This window comes from Aotus nancymaae, unplaced genomic scaffold, assembly GCF_030222135.1.
Source record: "Aotus nancymaae isolate 86718 unplaced genomic scaffold, 86718_ANA_hifiasm-v0.15.2.pri h1tg000022l_1, whole genome shotgun sequence".
Lineage (NCBI taxonomy): Eukaryota > Metazoa > Chordata > Mammalia > Primates > Aotidae > Aotus > Aotus nancymaae.
The window spans coordinates 14,546,309-14,562,003 of NW_026988435.1; positions in this window are offsets into that span (position 1 = coordinate 14,546,309).

Consider the following 15,695-nt stretch of genomic DNA (forward strand, 5'->3'; position numbering starts at 1 on the left):
CTTCTTACATCAGCTGGGATCATTTGCATGGCTAAGAGCTGGCTGAGGCTCAGCTGATAGAGATTCATCATACTTAGGCAGCTCTGCCTTGAGAAGCCGGTCTGACTGTTATTGGCTCCTCACTATTGTAGACTTGGCTCAGGTCTGCTTCAAGTGTGTTCGTTGGGGGTCAAAGGAGAAGGGAGTAAATGTTCTTTTAACAATAATCTTATCTACTGTACTTTGTCCGTTTTTCCATAAATATTCACTTCTCCACACCGTTGGTGGGAGTGTAAATTAGTTCAACCATTGTGGAAGACAGTGTGGCGATTCCTCAAGGATCTAGAAATAGAAATTCCATTTGACCCAGCAATCCCATTACTGGGTATATATCCAAAGGATTATAAATCATTCTACTATAAGGACACATGCACACGAATGTTCATTGCAGCACAGTTTACAATAGCAAAGACCTGGAAACAACCCAAATGCCCATCGATGATAGACTGGACAGGGAAAATATGGCACATATACACCATGGAATATTATGCAGCCATCAAAAACGATGAGTTTGCGTCCTTTGTAGGGACACGGATGAACCTGGAAACCATCATTCTCAGCAAACTGACACAAGAACACAAAATCAAACACCGCATGTTCTCACTCACAGACGGGTGTTGAACAATGAGAACACATGGACACAGGGAGGGGAGCACTATACACTGGGGTCTGTTGGGGGGAAATAGGGGAGGGTCAGTGAAGGGTGGGGAGTTGGGGAGAGATAGCATGTGGAGAAATGCCACATATAAGTGAAGGGGAGGAAGGCAGCAAATCACACTGCCACGTATGCACCTATGCAACAATCTTGCATGTTCTTCACCTGTACCCCAAAACCTAAAATGCAATAATAAAAAAAAATTCACTTCTCTTTCATCTGCAAAATCAACTTACCCAATCCTATGAATACCAAAAGTCTCATTCAGTTACAACATCAGCTTGAAGTTCAGGATTCATGATCTACCAGTCTTCAGACATCTAGATTTGAAATGAAGATCTATGATACAAGTTACCAATCTCTCCACCCACCATAGAATGTTGAAACAGGGAAAATATAATAATAAACACTTATTTCAGGGAATGAAAGAATGGGAGGCCATAGTAGTCGCTGTTTCATTGCAAGTCCAAAATCTCACTGAGGGAATGTTGTCAGATCTCTCTACCCTTGGTTTAAAAACCACACTTTGATCAATCTCCTTAGCAATTGACTCTAGTCTATTTTTCTCCATAGTTCATTGCTCCTCTTTCTCAAAGTTCCTACAATTACCCTACTTGGTAGGAAATATATGACAAATTTCTAAATTATATTCCTATTTTGTTATCTGAAGGTTTTTCAGTCTGCTTCATGTTATATAGGAATTTGGGGCCAGAGTCTTTTCTCTTAATCCCATTTTCTTTTATTTCAGGCTGGTAATGCTTTTGCTAATTATCTCAAAAATGTTTAAATTTTTCACATATTTGATAAAAGGCCACACTATAAAATTTTTATGACACATTTCTAAATATATACTTAATTATATGTATTTCATGTACCTTGGATTTTGGTTGGACCATAGTCTTAATTTTTTTTTTTTTTTTTTTTTTTTGAGATGGAATCTCACTTTGTTGCCCAGGCTGAAGTGCAGTGGCATGATCTTGGCTCACAGCAACTTGCACCTCCTGGGTTCAAGCTATTTCATGCCTCAGCCTCCCAATTAGCTGGGATTACAGGTGCATGACACCATGCCTGACTAATTTTTACATTTTTAGTGAGACAGTGTTTCACTATTTTGGCCAGTCTAGAACTCCTGACCTCAAGTGATCCATCCACCTCCACCTCCCAAAGTGCTAGAATTACAGGTATAAGCTACTGTGCCTGGCTCATAGTCTTAATATTGATGAGTAGTTTTTACCAGACAAGAGGATCTACCAACAGCCACTGTAATCTTTACGAAGCCTTAAAAAAATCAGGATGACTTTTCCTAGTTTGATTTGTGGCCACATGGTATATCTTAATACTCTTAATGATTCCTTAGGCTATTCTTAAGAATCTTGTCCTATGTGGAAAAATTGGTGTCATGAGTTGAACTGCATCCTCTAAGAAAGATATGTTGAAGTCCTAACCACCAGTACCTCCGCACGTGATTCTATTGGAAATAGTCCTTACAGAGATAATCAAGTTAAATGAGATCATTAACAGGGACCCTAATCTAATATGACCGATGCCCCTATAAAAAGGAAAAATCTGGACACAGAGACAGATACGCACAGAGAGAAGACTATGAGAAGAGACAGGAACACAGACCATCAGAAGATTTGAGTTATGCTGCTGCAAGTCAACTGGAATGGAACTACCAGGAGTTAGAAGCACGAATGGATTCCTCCACAAACAAGATCCTAAAGGAGCACAATTTAAAATTTGATTTCAGGCTCCTAGAATCCAAAACTGTGAAACAGTAAGTTTCTATTGTTTTAAATCACCTGGTTTGTGGCACTTTGTTATTGCAGTCTTAGAAAACTAATCTAATTGGTAATTTAAAAAGTATAAATCTACTTTCTAATCCTCAAGGTCTGAGGTCTTTATATTTTCCCTAAATTTTCTTTATCACACTGGCCCAGTACTTCTTCTAGGCTAATTTTTCTTTTCTTTTTTTTTTTTTTTTTTTGAGACAGAGTGTTGCTCCATCTCCAGGCACCAGGCTGGAGTGCAGTGGTGCGATCTCGGCTCACTGCAACCTCCACCTCCTGGGTTCAAGCAATTCTGCCTCAGCCTCCCAAGTAGCTGGGACTATAGGCGTGCGCCACCATGCCCAGCTAATTTTTGTATTTTCAGTAGAGACTGGGTTTCACCATGTTGGCCAGGATGGTCTCTATCTTTTGACCTCATGATCCAACCGCCTCGGCCTCCCAAAGTGCTGGGATTACAGGTGTGAGCCACCGCATCCAGCCCCTAATTTTTCTTACAGTTCCTAATCAAATGCAGCTAAAAGCAACCAGCTCAAATTTTCAACAGATTACCTCATGATTATTTTACTGTAATGGCACAATTGTATTATATATAATTTGTGTCTTCCATGTTATCACAGGCATCCATTTGTCAAATGTTTTACCATATTTGGTTGGTCATCATTTTCTCAGCCTCCTCTAGTTTTTCCTACTCGTTTCCACACTATTGTAGAATCCTCTTGCATACAGCTCTGTGCCCCCAATCTACTGCACATGTATATTACCCCTCTTTGTTATTTTTTTGTCACCTAGCTACCACCATCATATTTCTGTGTAATAAACACTTATAACTCCCCTTTGTATTTCCATGGGAGGTGAAGCCTTTCTGTTGTAGGCAGAGCTAAGCTTCACGTGGCTCTATAGTCTCTTTTCCAGTTTGAAGTTTGGCTCCAGTTGACTCCTCACCGCTAAAGGTGAGCTTCAGGTCTGTTGCACAGCTGTGTATTCCCAGGTCCAGGCATTCAGTTTCTGCTACTCCCTCCGTGACCTCATCCCAACGTCAGCTAAATTTGCTCCACTTCCAATGTTCCACTTTGTGAGTATAATCTCCTCGCATTACTGCTCCCATCATTGTACCCTCCCTCTGTGTAATTATTTCAACCTCACTAAATTCTATGCCTTCCAATGTTTTCAACCCCCTCCTGTTTTCATTTAACTCTGGTTTTAGCCTAGATTTCAAGCCGGCTTTAACCACACTGCAGGACACGGTTTCATTGACTTTTGTCGTCTTCCCACCTACTTGCCACAACTTCACCTCCTTATCAGAAAGCATTGTATTCATTCCTGTCATGGCTTTTTGTGCTGTGTAATATAAGCCACAATGATGGAAGTCCTAGCATTTATGATCACACCAGAAACTTGTTTTAATTGCTTGAACTCAAATCCCTCCAGAGTTTTAAAGAAACAAAAAATAAAATAAAATCCTGATCTTTTTCATATTTGGACATATAAAAAATCAACTACTTCATTTTCTGTGTGCTCTATGAACATGAAATATAGTCCTTATTATGATATATATTTGGTTCAAATAAAGCTAATAAGCAAGTAAAACCTTCTACTTCCAACAAATAACAAGTGATGCCGATTAAATCTATCCATCTAAAGTTAACTGCTAGATTTATATATAATAAACAAAACATTATTTTAGTGATAACTATGATATTTTCATGATGAATCACATCATTTTCTCTTGTAAACGCAATCTTTCAAGCTTTAATTTTTATAATCTTTAATTTTTAATATGTGAGGTTTTATTTTAAAAACATGGATAATTGGCCTTGCACTGTGGCTCAAGTCTGTAATCACAAAACTTTGGGAAGCTGAGATAGATGGATCTCTTGAGGTAAGGGATTTGAGACCACCTTGGCCAACATGGTGAAACCCTGTCTCTACTAAAAATACAAAAATTAGTCAGGCCTGGTGGCGTGCAAATTGCTAGGATCTAGGATGCTGGGAGGTGGAGGTTTTAATGAGCCACGTCCTGCCACTGCACTTCAACACAGCGAGACTGCATCTAAGAAAAAAAAAAGGACAACATAACATCAATAGAAAAAATGTGTATTTCTTATTTTATAAAGACATTCTGTCAATAAAGAGGGACATCTTCAAGAAGCACTAAGTTGTTCACAAAATTATAAAACTTATGGTATCATTGTTATCTAAAGTAAAATATTTTTGCATTTAATCCATACCTGACAAACTTGAATTGTCACTATACAAAGATTATTTTCAAATTGTATTACCATAAGCATTTAACTCTTTTGGATAAAAAACAATGTTAAATGAGGTGAAGGAGATTTATAGGTGAAATTTAAGTTTCTTTTTTTGGCAGAAAAAAATTAAACGTCATCAAAATAGCTTTTAAAAACTTATTGTTTTAATTAACGAAGAGAAATTATACCTATGTATAGTGTACAAGGTGATGCCTTGTTATACGTATACATAGCAGAATGGCCAAATCAAGCTAAGTAACATATGCACTACTTCACATATTATTTTTGTGGTGAGAACACTCAAACTCTACTCTTACAGCAATTTTCAAGTATACAATCTATTGTTATTAACTATAGTCACCATGTTGACTGTAGCCACAATAAATCCCTTGAACATATTCCTCTTAACTGTAATTTTGTACCCTTTCATTTGAATCTCTTGAGTCCAGGCCTGCGCTCTCCAAAGTGCTGGGTTTACAGGTGTGAGCCACCACACCTGGCCTCCCTATTAGTTTTCTTATGTACTTAAACTTTTTTATGGCTCTCCCACTGAAAACTACCCATCAGTGATGTCTTTATGTTTACGTTCTCAAGACTTTACTATTTTCAACATATTCTGGAATCACTATCAAGATTCCTGAGCTTTGTTTATCGGTTGATTCCAAAGGTGAAAAACACAAATTTATTATGTTTATTATACATCCATATAATATTTGTTTCTCTTGGGCCAAGTAATTTTTTTTTTTTTTTTTTTTTTTGAGACGGAGTTTCACTCTTATTACTCAGGCTGGAGTGCAATGGCACGATCTTGGCTCACCACAACCTCTGCCTCCTGGGTTCAGGCAATTCTCCTGCCTCAGCCTCCTGAGTAGCTGGGATTACAGGCACGCACCACCATGCCCAGCTAATTTTTTGTATTTTTAGTAGAGACGGGGTTTCACTGTGTTGACCAGGATGGTCTCGATCTCTTGACCTCGTGATCCACCCACCTTGGCCTCTCAAAGTGCTGGGATTACAGGCGTGAGCCACCGCGCCCGGCCGGGCCAAGTAATTAAGCATAAATTAACCTCTGTAATTCAAAGGCCAAGGTAATAGCATCAAGGTCAAAAGATTTTCTTATTCCTTGTGTCAATCACATAATGCTATGTTATATTTTAGTTTGCTTTTAGTTTTAGTTTACTTTAGTTTACCTTAAATCTCTAAATTAATAATTTAAAAAAGTCTTTGCCTCAATTTTACTTTGTTCATTAATCATCTGTCTACTATATTGAGTACTTCCTTTCTCCATACTAATCTGCATCCATAGAATCTTGGTATACTTCAGAACTATGAAGCAGTGACCTCTCTTCACTACCTCCTTGTTTTCTCCAAGTATTTCTTCCTTGTTTTTCATTTTTTTAAGTACATGATATCATATTTTTAATAGAAAATATAAACAAAAAATGTTGAGCTGTCCTTGTATGTCTGCAAATGTTTTCTTGTTTCCTGACACTCAGTTTGCAATTTGAATGAATACATTTCTGGAGTGAAAATTATTTTTTCTCATCCCTCTAAGGCCTTCGTTGTTATACTCAGTATTACTAATAGGAAATCTGGTGAAAGTGCAACTACTGGTCCTTCGAAATGAATTGATTTATATTTGTTTCTCTTTCATAAAAATTTAGAATCCACTTGTCTTTGGAATGCTATGTTTCCCAAGGACAAGTTTGATGTAGTTAATTTATTCTGTTTATCATTGGATGAGTAATTTACATTTGAAATTCCATGTATGACTAACTAACTGAATTTTTTCTTAAAATTTCTCTAATAATTTTGTTTTCCTCTTCATTCTCACATATCTTGCTTTCTGGAACTAATTTTACACTCCTGTAACTATAGCTGGGATTTTTCATAACTATTAGCATTCAGTTTGTAATTTTTTATCTATTCCTACTTTTGTAGTAAATTTTGTGAGTATTCACAGACATTATCTCTGTGGAAAAAAAAAAATCCTTCATTTCATTTAATCTATTGCACTAACCAACCCATCTATGGAGAATTTTATTTTTATAATCAAAATTTCTCCCACTAAATGTACTAACCATGGCAGTATAACTAATGTTTATGGTAATGTAACTTGCTTGTTGCCACAATTAGTAACAAAAATGGTACCTTTATGAACCATCACACACACAGAAAAAAAAAAAAAAACGCTTGCGGTTTATCACAAAAAGAAATTGTCCACTGAAAACCAGTGGGTTCTGCATTTCAGAAAGACAGGAACTTTTTCCATTACACGGCTCAGTCATTATTTAGATCCTGGAGACTTTCAATGGGTCCTCTACATGTGTATGACAAAGCAAAGGGAATCTGGAGGCCCTCAAAACAGGTTAGAGTCACAGGAGCACGGAAGAAGAAATAAAATTTCCAATTAGGAAAAGTCGTTTTTGAAATTTCTTTTAACTTTTATTTTAGATTCATGTACAGGTTTGTTATATAGGTAAACTCATGTCATGTGGGCTTGGTGTATAGTTTATTTTGTTACCCAGGTACTAAGCATAGTACTGAATAGGTACTATGGTACCTATATTTTTCTGATCCTCACCCTCCTCCTTCTCTCCACCCTTGAGTAGGCCCTAGTATCTGTTGATCTCCTCTTTGTATTTATGTGGTGTTGTTATTTAGCTTCCACTTATAGGTGAGAATATGTGGTATTTGGTTTTCTGTTCCTGCATTAGTTTGCTAAGAATAATGGTATCCAGCTCCATCCCTGTTGTTACAAAGAATATGATTTCACTATTTTAATGGCTGTATACTATTTAATGGTATATAGGTACAATTTAATTTTTATGAAATCTACCATTGATGGGCATTTAGATTGGTTCCATATTTTTGCTATTGTGAAAAGTGCTGCATTGAGCATACATGTGTATGTATCTTTATGACAGAATGATTTATATTTTTTTGGTTATACACCCAATAATGGGATTGTTGTGTCAAATGGTAATTTTGTTTTTAGTTCTTTGAGGGATTGTCACACTGGCTTCCACAAGCCTAAACTAATATATTCAATATACTTCCACCAACAATCTATTAGTTTTCCTTTTTCTCTGCAACCTCACCAATGTCTGTTATTTTATTTATTTTTTAATAATAGCTCTTCTGATTAGTGTCAGATAGTATCTCATTGTTGTTCTCATTTGCATCATTTCTGGCACTGAGGATTTTTCATATGCTTATTGGCCACACGTATGTCTTATTTTTTTAATTATACTTTGAGTTCTGGGATACATGTGTAGAACATGCAGGTTTGTTACATAAGTATACACATGCTATGGTGGTTTGATGAACCCATCAACCTGCCATCTATGTTAGATATTTCTCAGAATGCTATCCCTCCCCTAACCCCCCACCCACCAACAGTCCCTGGTGTATGATGTTCCCCTCCCTTGGTCTGTGTATTCTCATTGTTCAATTCCCACTTATGAGTGAGAACATGTGGTATTTGGTTTTCTATTCCTGTGTTACTTTGCTGAGAATGATTGTTTCCAGCTTCATCCATGTCCCTGCAAAAGACATGAACTCATTCTTTTTTATGGCTGCATAGTATTCCATGGTGTAAATATGCCACATTTTCTTTTCCAGTCTATCATTGATGGGCATTTAGGCTGGTTCCAAGACTTTGCTATTGTGAACAGTGCTGCAATAAACATAGATGTGCATTTGTCTTTATAATAGAATGATTTATAATCCTGTGGGTATACATCCAGTAATGGGATTGCTAGGTCAAGTGGTATTGGTATTTCTGGTTCTAGATCCTTAAGGAATCACCACACTGTCTTCCACAATGGTTGAACTGATTTAAACTCCCACCAACAGTGTAAAATGTTCTTATTTCTCCACATCCTCTCCAGCATCTGTTGTTTCCTGACTTTTTAATGATCATCATTCTAACTGGCATAAGACAGTTTCATGGTTTTGATTTGCATTTCTCTAATGACCAGTGATGAGCTTTTGTTCATATGTTTGTTGGCTGCATAAATGTCTTCTTTTGAGAAGTGTCTGTTCATATCCTTTGCCCACTTTTGGATGGGGTTGTTTGTTTTTGCTTGTAAATTCATTTAAGTTTCTGATAGCTTTTAGATATTACACCTGTTTTGAATGCATAATTTGCAAGTTTTCTTCCTTTTCTACAGGTTATCTGTTTACTCTGTTGGTAGTATCTTTCACTGTGCAGAAGCTCTTTAGTTTAATTAGTTCTCTCATGTCAAGTTTTGCTTTTGCTGCAATTCCTTTTGGTGTCTTCATCATGAAATCTTTCTATGTCCAAAATGATATTTCCTAAGTTTTCTTCCAGGGTTCTAATAGTTTTAAGTTTTACATTTAAGATTTTAACCCATATTGAGTTGATTATTATATATTGTATATGGAAAAGTCCAATTTCAATCTTCTGCATATGGATAGCCTGTTACACCAGAACTATTTATTGAATAGGGAGCACATCCCCCATTGCTTATTTTTGTCAGCTATGTTGATGATCAGAGGACTATAGCTGTGCAGCATTATTTCTGGGCTCTTTTTTTTCTGTTCCATTTGTCTATGTGTCTGTTTTTGTTTGGTACATGCTATTTTGGTTACCCTAGCCCTATAGTATAGCTTGAAGTCAGGTAATGCATTACCTCCAGCTTTGTTCTTTTTGCTTAGTGTTGTCATGTTTATTTGGACTCATTTTTTGTTTCATGTGAATTTTAAAATACTTTTTTCTAGTTCTTCGAAGAATGTTATTGGTAGTTTGATAGGAACAGCATGGAATCTATAAATTGATCTGGGTAGTATTGTCACGGGATCCTTGGGGTGTTGCTTTTCCAGCCAGAAACCTCTGTGACCTGTGGTGCCTTTGCCTGAGTTTTGCTCAGGCCTGCTGAACTTGTTCTGCCTACATGGCCTGGCAAGTTGTGTTTGTCTCATGCTACTGAACTGGGTCTCATGCCTGCCAAGGGTGAGCCAACAGCAAAGCATTGAGGGATGTGTGAGTAAGCATGGGGTCCAGCCACTGTGCACAGCCCTGCACACTGGCTGCAGGGAAGCAGGCAGTTCCAGGCATGGACACAGGTGCCAGTGCCCTGTGAAGCTGTAGCTGAAACAGGTGCACTGAAAGCAGCTTCCACAGAGGGCAACAGGGAATGTGCTGGAAGCCTGGAATGTCTGGAAGCTTGAAGATGCCAGGAACTGTGGATCTCCAAAGAGTGTGTCACAGCCCTGGCTCCTAGGTCTGGGCCACAGCTCTTCTCTTCTCTCTTCTCTCCTTCTTGTTACTCACAATGTGGTGAGCAAGGGGCATGTTTCACCTTTGTTTGTGTTACAGCTCTTTCAGGTGTGCCATTGGGGGGTTCTCAAGTTCTTGTCCTGTGCCCAGAAAAAATGAGGTATGTGGACAAGTAGAGGGTGAACAAAGCAAAGAGGTGCTTTATTGCTTTATTAAGTGACAGAACAGCTCAGAGGAGACCCACAGTGAGTAGATCCTCTCTGCAGGCAGGTCATGTGAACGAATGTGCAGAGCTCAGCAGAGAGAGACCTGCAGAGAAGCTGCTCAGGAGGCTGAGGCAGGAGAATTACCTGAACCCAGGAGGCGGAGGTTGTGGTGAGCTGAGATCGTGCCATTGCACTCCAGCCTGGGTAAGAAGAGCGAAACTCTATCTCCAAAAAAAAAAAAAAAAAAATTTACAAAATGTGAGATACACACACACAATTAAATTCTATTCTATTTTATAAGAGAAGAAATTTTTTTCCTTTGTGAAAACGTGGATGAACCTGGAAGATATTGTATTAGTGAAATGAGCCAGGAACAGATGACAAATACCACATGAACTCACTTACATGCAGAATCTGAAAGGAGTTGAATTCACAGAAACAGAGAGTAAAATGGTGGCTCACAAAGGCTGGAGGTGGATGGTTGGGAAGATACTGGTCAAAAGATACAAAGTTTCAGTTAAACATGAGGAATAAGTTCAAGGCATCTATTGTACATCATGGTGACTATAGTTAATAACATATTTTATACTTGAAAGTTAATAGAGTAGATTTTAAGTGTTCTTCCTACAAAAACTTATGTGACATAATGGATCTATTAAATAGCTTGGTTTAGCTAGTCCACAATGTATGTGTATGCTGTGTATGTGTGTGTGTGTGCGTGTACATATATATACATATATATAGAATATATACATATATAAATATGTGTGCATTTGTGTATATATATATAGAAACATCATGTTGTATATCATTAATATATATAATTGCTATTTGTCAATTTTAAAAATTTGTTAAAAATGAAAAAAGAATGTGAGTAATCCACTTCAGAGTGATGGACTTTGTAGAATCTAGTGGAATTTACTGAAGGTCCCAAATGGTACCCAAATGGAAGAATGATTTAAGAGTGATAGACACATTTGTTGAATGATTACTCTATGGTAAGCACTATACTAAGTGCTCTTTGGGAAGTTTTATTTCACTGTCTTCTTTTATATTCAAATAAGCCCTTTGTGGAGGTTCTCCATTTGTCATAGAAGGAATAAATTAGTTGAACAAATTCAAACAGCAAGTAGGTAGCAAAGCCAAATATAAACTTGAGTAATTTGACTCTGAATTATATATATAAAATTTCTTATATTTCTTCCCCAAATAAAAATAAATATTTTAAAAAGTATTTTCAATTTTATTATCTTTAAAATATTTTTAAAATAGGTATTTTATACACATGTTAATTTATTCACATAAAACAGTTTTTATTAGTCATGTGATTTTTCTTTAGATAAAAAGGTATACTTTCAATTCAAGCTGTAAAAGTCACAGTAAATATCTAGCAAGATATGCAATTTAAAACAAAGCAATAGCATCTCTTTTTATAACAAAAATACATGCAAATTTTATAGTTAAATCTTCAAATTTTGCAACAAAAGTACATCTTTAAATAAATAAATTTTATAATAATCATATAGTAATTATATACTATGACAGCAGTTCCTTTCTCTGCAGTATCTATGATCTCAATAAGTATGTATTCTGTATGAAATTGGTATTATATTTAATATTACAGAAAATATTTAGAACTTTTTCTTAAATACCTCACAACTCCTACATCTTGAAGATATCCAAAGCCCTGAAACACTACTAAAAATATAAAATAAAAATAATGTCTAGGTCACCATCAGATTTCCTATAACCAAACAAAATTTAGATCTCTATAGCTTCAAGATCTCTTTCTTCATTTTAACAAATCTTCAAGGTAGGGGTTTAGGAGTGACCCACTGGTTTTATCAGGATTCCTCTCTTCGAACACATTCTCTATCATGTTAGCCTTCACTACCAAGCAACTGTTAATGTCCTTAACTTGGTTCAAACCTTCCACACAATCTTAATCAGAATTTGACAACATGGAAATTCATATAATATGAGTATATTAAGCCTTCTGTTTGTAAATAGAAATGTTATAAACATAATTAGAATCAGGATTGTGAAAGTAGTACAATAAATATTACTCCTCCTTGTTTTAATCAAACAAAATCTGATCAAATTACTGAAAATATAAGTTGAAAAGAACATGTATAGTTTTGTTTCCCATTTGTCCAATACATTATTCTATCATAAATCTTAACATCCAAGCTTTTTTTATTAACTTATTTATTTCTTCATTACCTTGTTCAATGTAATTGTTCTTTAAGAATAATTGTTCTAAAAGACATCTTGTCTTTCATTTATATTTTAGACATAGCTTTGCAGAAAAGATTTAAGAAACTTTAATAACTTTCACTCCTCATGTAGATAGGTATGACCCTGTCAGGGAATTAGCATAGTTACCAAAGATAGAGTAGTCCATGTCTTTATATAGTTTAAATTTTGGTGGTGAGACCAAAAAAGAATAAGTAAATAAAAGAGATTTTCTTCTAATTTAAAATAACAAATGCAGTTAAAAGAAATCAAGATAGGAACACAAAATAATGGTACATGGAGGAGGTGTATTGTAGTATTGTAGAAAACAATGAATGTGGAAAATGGTCTTGGATGATGCAACCTATAAGCAGTGATGTGGAGGGATGCCAGGGGTCAGCCTTGCGGCAGTACTAGAGGAGTAAGAGCATCACAGAGGCCAGACGCGGTGGCTCAGGCCTGTAATTCCAGCACTTTGGGAGGCCCAGGTGGGGGATCATGAGGTTAGGAGTTCAAGACCAGCCTGACCAATATGGTGAAACCCTGTCTCTACTAAAAATACAAAAATTAGCTGGGCATGGTAGTTCACACCTGTAGTCCCAGCTACTCCATAGGCTGAGGAAGGAAATCACTTGAACCCGGGAGGCAGAGGTTGCAGTGATCCAAGATCGTGCCACTGCACTCCAACCTGGGCAACAGAATGAGACTCTGTCTCAAAAAAAAAAAAAAAAAAAAAAAAAAAAAAAAAAAAAAATCACAGAAAGAGCTCTCAGTACAACTTGATATTTCCCACATAAAGATTCAATCATGCTATAAACAGTCTTGTTTTTGTTCCTTGCACTTGAAAGTCTTCTCTACAATTTGACAGAACACATAAAAATCAGTGACAGAAATGATATGACTCATTCCTGCCTATTCTTCATACAGAATATGTGAAATTGCTCAAATTATTCATGGAAAAAAACTGACATATTATTTTAGGTTAACAGGTTGAGTGAATATAACAGTATATAATTTAGGTGATGATGTCACCATTTAACTCACACTGGTTACATCACATTCTGAAATAATCCATACTTAATATCAACCAAATGGGATGACAGATGTAAAAGTAACCATTATGGATTATAATCTCATAATCTCAAATTATTTCACAGTGTCATCAAGTGGAAAATCCAGGTACCAAGATGATATTATATGAAATCAGTGCTGTATTTATTTACAGTTTAAATAGATGTTAATTGAGTAGATATTACGTGCAATGTTCCCAAATAATGGACAGGAAGGGGAAAGAAGTGACAGGAATAATATCTACGTTTCTATTTTTGGTTAGTTGGTATTGCCAGTCTACAAAATTCAGTAGAAAGAGTAGCTTTGAAGGGTGAGGGAGTAGGCAAGGGGAGAGAGATATAAACAAGTCTTAACTAGGCTTTGTTGGCTACATTTTTCTGTCATTGACCTGGCGAAGGACAGAGTGACAACATTCTAGTAAGAAGTTAAGAGCTTACATAAACTGCAGATATTTTAATTAGTGTTTCCCTATTAATGGATTATGGGAGGAGAATGTGGACTTGCAAAATGTTTTGGATAGCTCTTTGAAATAATAAATCTATCAGGCAAGTGGGATCAGCCTTTGGAGAAGGATGCTGGGTGAGAAGAATGCGGAGATCTGCAACATCTTAGCCTGACAACCTCAACAAACTCTGATGTTAAAATACCTTCCAGTATTTTATAATTACACTAGATATTGTTGGAATTAAAATGTTGTACAATCTTTTTCTTATATTATCATTATTTTATTATTCAAGTCCATTTCAAAGCTCAAGGAAAATAACAAATATTATTATGTTTGATACTTTCAACATTCTTGGCTTGAACCACAAATGTAATATTACTAAATATTATTTAATTTTACTAATTATTTATTATGCAACAGGAAAATACGGTCGTTTGAAACATATTCAGCACCTTTATTTTAAAACCGGCCCTCAGGAGTTTGTTAACAGTTTGTAAAACATCCCATTTTTACCAGCTTCAGCAATGAAATATGAAATATGAGATAAAATAGAGAATCTTCATCTAAAACTGCCTAACAAAGAGCCCAACTGCAGGATTAATTGAATATGTTAAAATTCAATGCTATTGGCTGGGCTCTGTGGCTCACGCCTCTAATCCCAGCACTTTGGGAGGCCGAGGTGGGTGGATCATGAGGTCAGAAGATCGAAATAATGTCAATAAATAAAACATAGAATTATAAACCAAAAATAAAGTCATCTTAACAAAATAATGCATCTTAGATAATTTTATAAGGAAAATAACTAATCCAATTATCTTGAGTCTTACTTGTACAACAAAAGGTCATTCTAAATTTATAATTATTACAAAGTTTGGCCTTTTCTATGTAAAAAATCAGATCACAAAAATATATAATTAATCATACATACACAATAGTAGCTTAATAACTAAAACTTCAAAAAAGAAAAAAAAAAAAAAAAAAAAAAAACAGGCCAGGCACGGTAATTACTCAGGAGGCTGAGGTAGAAGAATAACTTAAACCGGGAGGCGGAGGTTGCAGCGACCCAAGATCTCAAAACTGCACTCTAGCCTGGTGACAGGACCAGACTCCATCAAAAAAAAAGAAAAATAAAATTGTTTGTCTATTTATGTGTATGTACATATATTAACATATACATACATTTACATATTTTGTATTAAAAACAATGAATTTGTTAAAGCGCTCATTAAATGAGGCTTAACTGAAAATTAGTGAACTGCAAAACTAAGCTAAAATTATGTAGAATGTCACGTAGATACCTAAAAACATGAGAAAATAAAACAGGAACTAAGAAATAGGAAATATTAAATGAGAGTAAGATGCATTAGATTTGAATTTCAGTTGTATAATATATCCAAACATTTTGTCTACATGGCTGTATCTGCTTCATTCCATCTCATTAAGCATCAAGTTTATATATGATCCTTCATTGCCTTTTTGCAGTCTTTGCTCAGAACAGAAAAACTATCTCAGATCTTAATTTCAAGAAGTCAGCAAGATCTCACATTGGAGGTCAAACTTTTCATTCCTATTACTCTCAGAGTCCTCATTTCTTTCTTTCTCTGCTTGTTTTCTGACTTTGAAATTAGCGAGCTTGTATATTTAAACACACTGCTTTGTGTTTATATTCTTTCTAGTCTTAGAAGATGATTTGGAAGAAACATAGTAAAGGGCTCATAAGGAAATATATATTCACTCTCTGGCAATACATGAGTGTTTCA